The 11707-nt window shown below is 30.9% G+C and overlaps 1 non-coding gene across 1 annotated transcript; it reads right to left on the reverse strand.

The window, feature by feature from the left end:
* Positions 1-9749: 9749 nt before the first annotated feature.
* Positions 9750-9856, reverse strand: LOC139887001 (small nucleolar RNA R71). Its single transcript, XR_011772856.1, has one exon. It is a non-coding gene; the product is annotated as a small nucleolar RNA R71 (small nucleolar RNA).
* Positions 9857-11707: the final 1851 nt, after the last annotated feature.

Here is an 11707-nt window from a genome sequence, read left to right on the forward strand (position 1 = left end):
CATGGCGATTATGTATTCTCTAATGTTTTAGAGATTATATATTCTTGTTCTAACGGTAAATCAAATGAGTCTATTATCATATTGACTCATTAAATCCATAATTACATCTGAAGAAAATATATATGTATATATATTTTCATAAAGATTGTAATTGAAAATTCTTTCGTACAAACTTTTAATGATGAAAATATTTTAACGGGTAGGTAATACCCGAGGAATATTTAGATTTCACATTAATAAGTTACACTGTACATCCTTCGAATCTGATTCAACAGTCATTTACTATCCTACTTACACCCATAGATATAAATATCCGTTCACCGCAGAATAACCATTTTTATTCAATTTCATATTTGGATTTTGACCTATCAGAATCCGACAAGTGGCATAATGAAGAAAACATTGGACAAAATAAAATTTGTTAGAAACAAACAAATTAACTATGAGAAATTTTGTTAAGAATTCACGCTAACAAAATCCTAGTTAACTATTCCTAGCTAACTGCTTACATTTTATTTATCGCAATTTATTTATCGCAATTTAATTATCGCAATTTTATTTATTGTCATTTATATATCGTCATTTAATTTTATTTAATTTTATTTATAATTTAATGTCTATGGTTTCAAAACTATGTTCTGTTATTTACTGTACGCATTTTATATATCGTCATTTAATTTCTGTATTTATTTTTACGCACTTTAAATATCGGGACACGTATACAAGGTTTTGACATATCATATCGATGCATATATATATATATATATATATATATATATATATATATATATATATATATATATATATATATATATATATATATATATATATATATATATATATATTATTTAGAACAACCATAGACACTCTATATGCAGTAATGATCGAGTTCTCTATACAGGGTTGAGGTTGATTCTACAATAATATATATACTTTGAGTTGTGATCGAGTCTGAGACGTATACGGGTCACGACACGTATTAATTAATTCGAATATTATATATTAAACTATATATGAATTATTGGACTGTCAACCGTGGACTATCGACTGTGGACTAATAACAATGGACAATTAAAATGAATTAAAATATTGATTATAACATATGAAACTAAATAATTCTTTAAGTTGCCACTTGATTTCATCTTAAATGCCATTTGTATCTTGATAATTCTAATCTGCGTTCAAACCTTTCATGATTCTTGAAGACACCTCAATTGAGAGGATGAACCGACCGCACTTCATTTACAGAAGAAAAGATTGATACATATAGTTATGCACCTGAAAAATACTCGAAACCTAAGTAAACGTTTAACACGCATCTGTGCTAGCTCCTTCGGCATTGCTATTACCGAAAATAACCATGAAATTCCTTTTCAAAGTAGTCAATTATGTCACAGCTTCAGCAAATAAATTTCAACTTTTCATTTGAATAAACCTTATTATAACTTTGATATATAAGTTTACCTTTCGTCATCGTTACCGGGGAACTGTTTATATTCCACCACATTAGAAGTAAACTTGCCAGCAACTCCATTGATCTTTGACTTTCCGAAAAATCTTTATACTCATTGAAACTCTATCATATACTCATTCACATCTTATAACGAGAATTGCCATTGTAATTACCGAGAATTTGCAATCAGTATTTTGAAATCTCGCAGCATGTCTACATCAACAGATATATGAATACATATAGCATTTATATCTTAGAATTATGATCTTTTATTCTGAAATTCTGAAAAGCACCCAGTCTACGAATCAATACTCCAAATTTTGAGGAAGCTGAATGAAGCAGCAGAAACCATAGACAGCCGTAAGCGACCTTAACTGTCAAAAGTTTGATGATAAAGAATGGAGTATTGGAAACACTCAATAGAAAATTTAGTACCGAAAAGTGGATTATGCGAAACTAAGAAGGAAGTCATGGACAAATCACAAAGAATAAGTTTGACTTCAAAGAATCCAAATGATTCAATGCCTGCTAAAGTCTTTAGCGAATATCTTGCTCCTTACTCTAAACCCTTGCGGACAATAGTTTCCATCATCCTCTGATCTTAGATATTCAAAGATATTATCGTATATTTCATTACAAATATCCTCCATATTTCTGAAGATATTTTCATAACTATTCTTATCTGAAATCATTAATCTCTTCGTGCTATCAGTGTTACATCATATAGAAACTGTTAGTTTCTATATTCTGTAAACTTTCAAGCTTAAAATTATGAATGTTATTGAAGTAATGTTGGAAACTGATGCATGAGTTAGTATAATATAATGACACTTGATCAACGTGATTATATTACAGTAAGTCATGCTGAGTTCCTAAATGGGACATGATGATTTACAGATTATAACGTCATCATATGCCATGTTACACAACTCTTACATTTTATCTGTTATATAAACATATCAGGAACATATTTTCTTGATAGTTCTATCTTTCCCGGATATTCTGGTAATTTGACGAATCAAGATCGTGCTATTACCATTTCTTTATTAGAACATTAACTATGTTCATTTCGAAATTCATATTTATGAATTCTGAATCATTATTCGCTTGATTTAAAGTCGGGAAGAGAAAACAAAAGCATGGAGCTCCGAAATATAAAGGAGGATATAAAGCCCGATAACAACCCGTAAATTACAAACCGTGTATGTCAATGTTTATCGCAACATAAAGACATGGGAGAATTAAAAACACTATAACCCCAAGGGCGAAGTAGAAGAAAACAGATTCTTTCGGTGGAAGTTAGAAAAGGAGAATGATTGTTGCGATAGTAAGGATAAGGACAAGGATTAGAACTGGATTAAGCATTTTCACAATCTTTTGGATGTATGAACTAAGAAAGAAAGTATAGGAAATGGTGAGAATAATAGAACGGAAGAGCTTAATTTATAGTGAAAATATCAGACAGAGTAATCGAAGCAGATCACCGTATTTAATTATAGAGATCTTAATTTCCTTACTCGCCGAAGAATCAAATCTTTTAGATTTCGAAGATTTTTTTTAAATCCCTTGAATTCTGGAATTCAACCCTGACTCTGTCAAAAGTTAAGATGAATCTTTACTTTCCTATTTCACTCTTTAGTGATAGCTTCATTCGTAGTCTTCGAATAATCGAATTATTTTTATCCATATTACTCAATAATGATAAAACTCAATTTATCAACTCATATTCGTCATGAAAATATTTTTAATGTTAGCCATGACCACCTCACTCAAATTTCGGGACGAAATTTATTTAACGGGTAGGTACTATGATGACCCAGGAATTTCCGACCAAATTTAAACTTAATCTTGATATGAATTCGACACGATAAACAAAGTCTGTAATGATGAAATTTTAAAAACTTGAAACTGTGTTTAATATAATCATTTGACCTTTGACTATTCCCGACGATTCACGAACAATTATGTGTAAATAAATACATAAATAAGATATTACATAATAGATATTATATAATCAATAAAATGTAATTATAAATAAATGTTAAAGTAATATTATTATTATTTTCAGTATTAATATCAAAATTAGTATTATCCATATAATATACAAACATGAAACTTAATATATAAATATAAATTGTTATAATATTATTACTAATAATATTATTATCATTAATAATAAATAATTATTATAATTAATAAAGAATAATGATTATTATTATTAATTGTTATCATTCTTATTATCATCATTATTATGATTATTAGAAAATAATACAAATTACTACATTTATCATTAATAATATTATTAATATCATTTTAGTATTACTTGATAATATTAATATTATTATTATTAATTGTAATTTAAATTAATTATAATTATTAAATAAATGAGATCATACTACACTAATAGAATCAAAGTGGTTTTACATCCCCATCGACTGTTTTGAATTGGTACTTATTGTCTCCAAAAATTCGATTCATATCACTATCATTAGTACATATTAGGTAATAAACAGATTCGATATCTTCTATCCTTTATTTAATTTTCTGATTTACTTTGTCTGATTAGGAAATTGAGTCCACGCTTTATATTTAAATGATCAATTCAATTGGTATGTAAATCATTTAACCTACTACGATCCTTATCAATCACAAACAACCATCAAATGCCATCACCTAGCTTGCAAATCATTTCACCATCGAAACCATCGTGTTCCTATTTCTATTTCAAGCAACCGGAACCAATCATCCTCACCTACTCTCTCTCTTCTCTCTCTCTACAATTCGAATAAACAACCACCATAAACTCCATCATCAAACACCTATTACAATCACAACTAATTCATTTCTGTTAAGGACCGAAGTAAATCACCATCTTCACGTGCTCTATCGACAACCACCTTTTACAGCTACTGTTTCTATCATCACCACTAATAACCGTCTCCAACAAATAACCACCATCCTATCTCGTCTCTCTCTCACACTCAGACCACCTCTCTCTTCAACTCACTCAGGTTTTCTATTTTCTGGATCGAATACTACAACTCGAGAATACAGTATATGTTGTTCATCATCTAGCCGGTTTATCATATACAACCGGGTATTCTATTCTGATTTAATTATCCATCTATCTGTTTCCTTTCGCTTTATGATCTTGTTCCAATAACAAACGAAAACCCCACCTGCTATACCATTCTTGTATTCTAACTTTGCAAGGAAAAAGAATGATGAATATTGACACGATGAAAGTTGATTCGTGCAGTCTATAAATAACAATTTTTTTTAAAGGAATGCTGCGTTTTCTTTTTGGACGACAATCATCAATTATATAACCCCACCACATGTATATGTCGACTGAAGTAATCCAATAAATCGAACACCAACTTGCGTGCAGATCTTTTTGGCTCAATATAATAATACAAAGGTGATAAATAATGGAGCTAGTCGACTATATTGTTGTTTAACACTCCATTTCGTGGCAAATTGGTGACCAAAGAAAAACCAACCACTCACTTTTACTTTTAAAAGTTAGTGAGTATTTTATCTCAAAGTCCAAGTCTCAGTGGTGGGGTATTAACATTAGATTAGGTGAATGTCATTAATGATATGTATGAGGATAGTAATAATAAATTAATTTTGATGATGATAATGTATAAAGTTGATGATTGATGTTCGATGGATCCAACTGGTTAATATAAATTTTGTGTTAATGGGCTGTGGTATTTGATTGTGTTGAAACCGGGTTTTGATGATTGGGCCTATGTTTTGGATTTGATTGAAAACCATCACAATCCTTGTTTCTTTTACGAGGCAATTAATAATATGATAAGTAGATTAGTAGGTTTAATGATAACGTAAATGATGAGGAAGATAAATCGTGAATTCAATTTTGAGGGTGATAAACGAAAATGAAAATCATGATTATGATTTTGATTATGATAATGATGATGATGATGAAAAGGTTAAATGTGATTTTGGTTTAGGAAGATGACAGCAGGCATATAGGAGATAAAGGAATTAATCTGGGAATATAATCAGATGTTAAGTGGCGGTTCAATGGTTAAGGGTGTGTTGATTGAACGAGAGATCTTGGGTTCGAAATTAGCTATTACAATTTTTTTTTTTTTAAAAAAAGAGATGTTGTGGAGATTATTGTGGGAACTTGGGCCGTATATCTTTAGGATTGGGCCGAAATTTATTTCGAATACGTGTTGGGCCGAAATGAAGCAAAAACGGTTCATATATATAATTAGGGTTTGGTATTATATAAGAAAAACTAAATTGGCTGAATGGTTAGGTTTGTTTGTGAGTGAGCAAGAGGTCTTGAGTTCGAGCCCGGTCCCGGGCAATTCTTTTTGGAAAAGCTTATTAAAGGGTATATACACTTTTATTGTTATTACTATTATTATTGTTATTATTATTATTATTATCATTATCATTAAAAAGAGTATTAGGATTATTATTACTATTGTTATTATTAATAATATTATTATTAGTACCATCATTAAATATTATTATTATTATTATTATTATTATTATTATTATTATTATTATTATTATTATTATTGTTATCATTATTATTATTATTACTAAAAGTATCATTATTTTTAAATTTATCATTTTTATTAAAATTAGTACTATTATTAAAACTAACATCCTTATCAAAATTATCTTGTTTTATCATGATTATTATCATAATTGTATTATTTTTATCATTATTACTATTAGTATTACTAATATATCAAATAAAGATTTTTTTTATATAAAAATATATTATTTACATAAAACATAACTATATTAAAATGTTTGTAATAAATATTAATTATCTATTTAGTGTATATAAAAATAAATATAGTTAATTTAGTTATTAATGAAACGTACAAGTTACTAAAATAACAAATAATAATAATGCGTAAATTTGTTCGATTACCATTATATGTGATAAGATACATATAAATGATATAGGTTCGTGAATCGAAGGCCAACCCTGCATTGTTCTGTATCGTCATATGTATTTTTACTACAAAATACAGTATTGTGAGTTTCATTTGCTCCCTTTTACTCTTTACATTTTTGGGCTGAGAATACATGCAAATGCTTTATTAACTGTTTTACAATATTTATATGCGTGAGTTTCATTAATCCCTTTTTAAATGTTTTTGCAATATATATTTTTGGGACTGAGAATACATGCGCTATTTTTATAACTGTTTTACGAAATAGACACAAGTAATTGAAACTACATTATATGGTTGAATTATCGAAATCGAATATGCCCCTTTTTATTAAGTCTGGTAATCTAAGAATTAGGGAACAGACACCCTAATTGACGCGAATCCTAAAGATAGATCTATCGAGCCCAACAAGCCCCATCCAAAGTACCGGATGCTTTAGTACTTCGAAATTTATATCATGTCCGAAGGAGGATCCCGGAATGATGGGGATATTCTTATATGCATATTGTGAATGTCGGTTACCAGGTGTTCAATCCATATGAATGATATTTTTGTCTCTATGCATGGGACGTATGTTTATGAGAAATGGAAATATGAAATCTTGTGGTCTATTAAAATTATGAAATGATTATTTATGTTAAACTAATGAACTCACCAACCTTTTGGTTGACACTTGAAAGCATGTTTATTCTCAGGTATGAAAGAAATCTTCCGCTGTGCATTTGCTCATTTTAGAGATATTACTTGGAGTCATTCATGACATATTTCGAAAGACGTCGCATTCGAGTCGTTGAGTTCATCAAGATTATTATTAAGTCAAATATAGTTGGATGTATTATGAAATGGTATGCATAATGTCAACTTTCGATGAAAAGAAAGTTTGTCTTTTAAAAATGAATGCAATGTTTGTAAAATGTATCATATAGAGGTCAAATACCTCGCGATGTAATCAACTATTGTGAATCGTTTATAATCGATATGGACTTCATCCGGATAGATTAGGACGGGTCCTTTCAGTTGGTATCAGAGCGGTGGTCTTAGCGAACCAGGTCTGCATTAGTGTGTCTAACTGATAAGTCGATAGGATGCATTAGTGAGTCTGGACTTCGACCGTGTCTGCATGTCAAAAGTTTTGCTTATCATTTCGTGTCGAAAATTTCCTGCTTATCATTCTTAGAGAATCAATTGCTTATCCCCCTTAGTCTAGACACATCTTATTGCATTAATTGCATGATTAGTGTATAGACAAAATTTATATCTTAGCATATCTGCTAATTCATATCTTAGCGTACTTGTTATTGTTACCGATGCCTGACAATGAGTGCAGCAGTTATGTTTTCTCTTTGATAAAAGACTGCGGTTTAATCCGCTTAGTTTTCGCGGATAGTTAAGCAGTCCGCAGACCGCGGATATTTCGAATACTATAAATAGAAAGCATGGCCTCTCATTTATAGGTTGTTGATTCTCTGCCATTTGCCTAAGCCTTTGTGATTTTCACTTGTGATCTTGCCCAAGGGACTTCTACATTGCGCTAAGGTGAATCATGCTAATTGACAATCAAGACCGGGTCGGGGTGGTTGATCACTTGATTGATAAAGTGAAAGACGATCATCGGGGCTTAAAATAATCATCAAACATCCCATCCTCCATAATCTCATTGCACTCAATCCTTAATTAAGTAATAACTTGATATATGATTAATCAAACCGCACTCGCGGAGCCTCTCTGACAGGTCAAACCTCAGCATGCATTTATTACGAAATTAGGGTTTTTAATTTATAATTTTTATTAATAAGGGTTTTAATTATTTAATTAGTTTTAATTTTAGTATATATTTTGTAATATTAAGTTTATTTATTATTATTAACTATATAAATTAATACTTTTATAAAATAATAATATAAAATAATAATATAAAAATAATATTTTTATAAAAATAAGTAATTTTATCAATTTTTTTATATCTTTTTATAAATTGTATATTTTAATCGGTTATTTTGTAATTTGTATATTATTCGTTCGTAATTAGTTTTAACTTAGTATTAGACGTAGTATTTTATATTTCTAGATTTTTAGGAATTGCCGTAAAATTCCTTAAGTGCTTTTTATTTAGATTAAGATTTAGGCGCTTTAAAATTTTACGACGTCGCTTATCGCTTTAATATTTAATAGATTCTAGTGCCTTTTAAGTTATTGCCGTTTTGGATTTAAAATTCTTCTAAGTTTTAATACCTTTAGACGCAACTTTTAGTTTTTAGTTTTTTAAGTTTCGACGCTTTATTTTCTTATTATTATTTTTCGACTGTTTGTTTTTCGACGTTTGTTTTTCGACTCTTATTTTTCGACACGCTTTTTCTTTTTCATTTCTACGCTCTAGTTATTGGGACATAGAATTTTCTATATTTTCTTTAAATTTCGACGAAAAAATTATTTTAAGCGGTTAAATTGATAGACATCCAAAATTTTCTGGTTCGTAGTAATAGTTGGATTTGTTAGTGGCGAGTTGTGGGTTTCCAAGTTAAAGGGTCCTAGCTACCTGCTGCATCTATTGGCTATTCGAAACGTGAGCAAAATTAGAAATGTCTATTAATTTGATAACTTTATATAATTTTTATCTTTATAACTAATAGGATATTCAGTGAATGCACCGAGCTAAACGTTCACCACCTTTCATACGTTCACCACCTGTAACTCGATCAAGACATCTATCCAATATTGTCGCCATTGATTTTTCTTTAGAATCATCATCTAGTCGAAAAAGTACTCCAACTCAAATATCCAATAATCCAATTTTTGAAACGGACTTCACAATTGAGGACCCGGAGGATATTCAGGGACAATTCAGAGATCCTGAACCACTAATCATTCCTCCTGAATCACAAATTACTCATCCGGAGATTATCGAAAAAGAAATCCTTAAATCAGAATCTCCTAGTGATTCAGATTCAACAAATTCAGATATTGAAGAAATAGAACCTCAAAGTATGGAAGACCGAATGAGAGCTACACGCACTGGCCAAGGTCACGCAATTATTCAACCAGACGTTAATGAGCCAGATTATGAAATCAAAGGACAAATCCTACACATAGTAACTAATCAGTACCAATTTAGTGGTACGCCAACAGAAGATCCAAACGAACATCTTCGAACCTTTAATAGGATCTGTAATCTATTCAAAATCAGAGAAATTGAAGATGAACAGATCTATCTCATGTTATTTCCCTGAACTTTAAAGGGGGAAGCCAAAGATTGGTTAGAATCGTTACCTGAAGGAGCGATTGATTCATGGGATGTTTTAGTTGAAAAATTTCTTAAAAGATTCTTTCCGGCATCTAAAGCCATGAGACTTCAAGGAGAAATTGCCACATTTGCACAAAAGCTAAATGAAACGCTATATGAGGCATGGACAAGATTCGGAAAAATGTTGAGAAGTTGTCCTCAACACAGTCTAGATACTTATCAAATAGTGCAAATATTTTACAAAGGAGTCGACGTCGCTACACGAAAATACATCGACACAGCAGCTGGTGGTTTTATTATGAAGAAAACCGCAACCAAAGCTTACAAAATTATTGATAATACAGCATCCCACTCAAATGAGTGGCATCAAGAAAAATATATTTTTCATTCATCTAAAGCGGCTAGATCCGATTCTAGCCATGACTTTGATTCCATTTTCGCAAAGCTAGATGCTTTCGAGAGACGAATGGAAAAGATGACTAAAGATATTCACGCAATACGAATTAGTTATGAGCAGTGTGGAGGACCACATTTGACAAAAGATTGTCTCAGTGTTGAACAAACAATGGAACAAAGGAAGAATGTTTCATACATGAACCAAAGGCCGAAAAATAATTATCAGAATAATTATCAACAGCCCAGGCCAAACTACAATCAAAATCAGAATTATAACTGAAATGTTCCATACAACAACCAACAAGATCCTAGCAATCAACAAGTATCTAACAATACTTACAACCAGCAAAGACCTATTTTTCCAAATAAACCACCACAAACCGATGATAAAAAGCCAAATTTAGAAGATATGATGTCGAAGATAGTTGAATCTTAAACGCAGTTTTTCCCATCTCAGAAACAAACTAATGAACAAAATGCTCAAGCATTTAGAAATCAACAAGCTTCCATCCAAAATCTGGAACAAGAAGTGAGCAACCTAACGTGGTTAATTGGAGAAAGAAAACCGAAGAGTCTACCGAGTGATACAAATGCTAACCCCTGGAATGAAACAGCTAAAGACATTACCACAAGAAGTGGTATTACACTTAAACCACCTGAAATACCTGTAATTTCTGATGACTCTATTCCTAATACACATGCACCACAACCTGAGCAAGAGAAGGAAACAGAACCGGTAGTTGAAAAGGTTAATGAAGATAACACAGTTAAGGCAAAGCCTTATGTTAAACCATACCAACCACCACTTCCTTACCCGAGTAAAATGAGAAAAGAAAGACTTGAAGCCGAGCAATCCAAATTCTTGGATATGTTTAAACAAATAAATGTCAATCTTCGTTTCATTGATGTGATTTCAGAAATGCCAAGATACGCTAAATTCCTGAAATATCTAATCACATATAGAAAGAAAATGGAAGAAATTTCGGCTGTTACGATGAATGCTAATTGTTCTGCAGTGCTGTTGAATAAGATACCAGAAAAATTATCAGATCCAGGAAGTTTCACAATTCCATGTTTTCTGGGTAGTCTTAGTTCAATAGAAGCATTGGCAGACTTAGGTGCTAGTATAAATTTAATGTCATATTCATTATACGCTAAACTAGACCTTGGAGAATTGAAACCAATACGAATAAGCATACAACTAGCCGATCGATCAATAAAATATCCTAGAGGGATAATGGAGAACATGCTAGTTAAAGTTGGTACTTTAGTATTTCCAGTAGACTTTGTTAATTTGGACATGGAAGAAGATTCTCGAGTTCCTCTTATATTAGGAAGACCATTCTTAAACACGCCTAAAGCAATAATAGACGTGTTCGGTAAGAAACTGACCCTAAGTATAGAGGACAAGAGTGTTACCTTTTCTGTTGATAGAGCCATGCAACAACCACAATCTTCAGATGATACATGTTATTATGTTCAAACCATAGATTCATAAGAAGAATTATTACAAGAATTTCCAGAATTACAAGGAACAGGAGAATGTTCTTTAGGAGAAAGAACTGAACCAATTGATGAAGCTGAAATATTAGCCACACTCATGGCTAATGAATACGAACCAACAACAGAAGAACTTCAAGCACTAAAAGAGGAAGACATATATCG

The sequence above is a fragment of the Rutidosis leptorrhynchoides genome, chromosome 1, assembly GCF_046630445.1.
Source record: "Rutidosis leptorrhynchoides isolate AG116_Rl617_1_P2 chromosome 1, CSIRO_AGI_Rlap_v1, whole genome shotgun sequence".
Classification (NCBI taxonomy): Eukaryota; Viridiplantae; Streptophyta; class Magnoliopsida; order Asterales; family Asteraceae; genus Rutidosis; species Rutidosis leptorrhynchoides.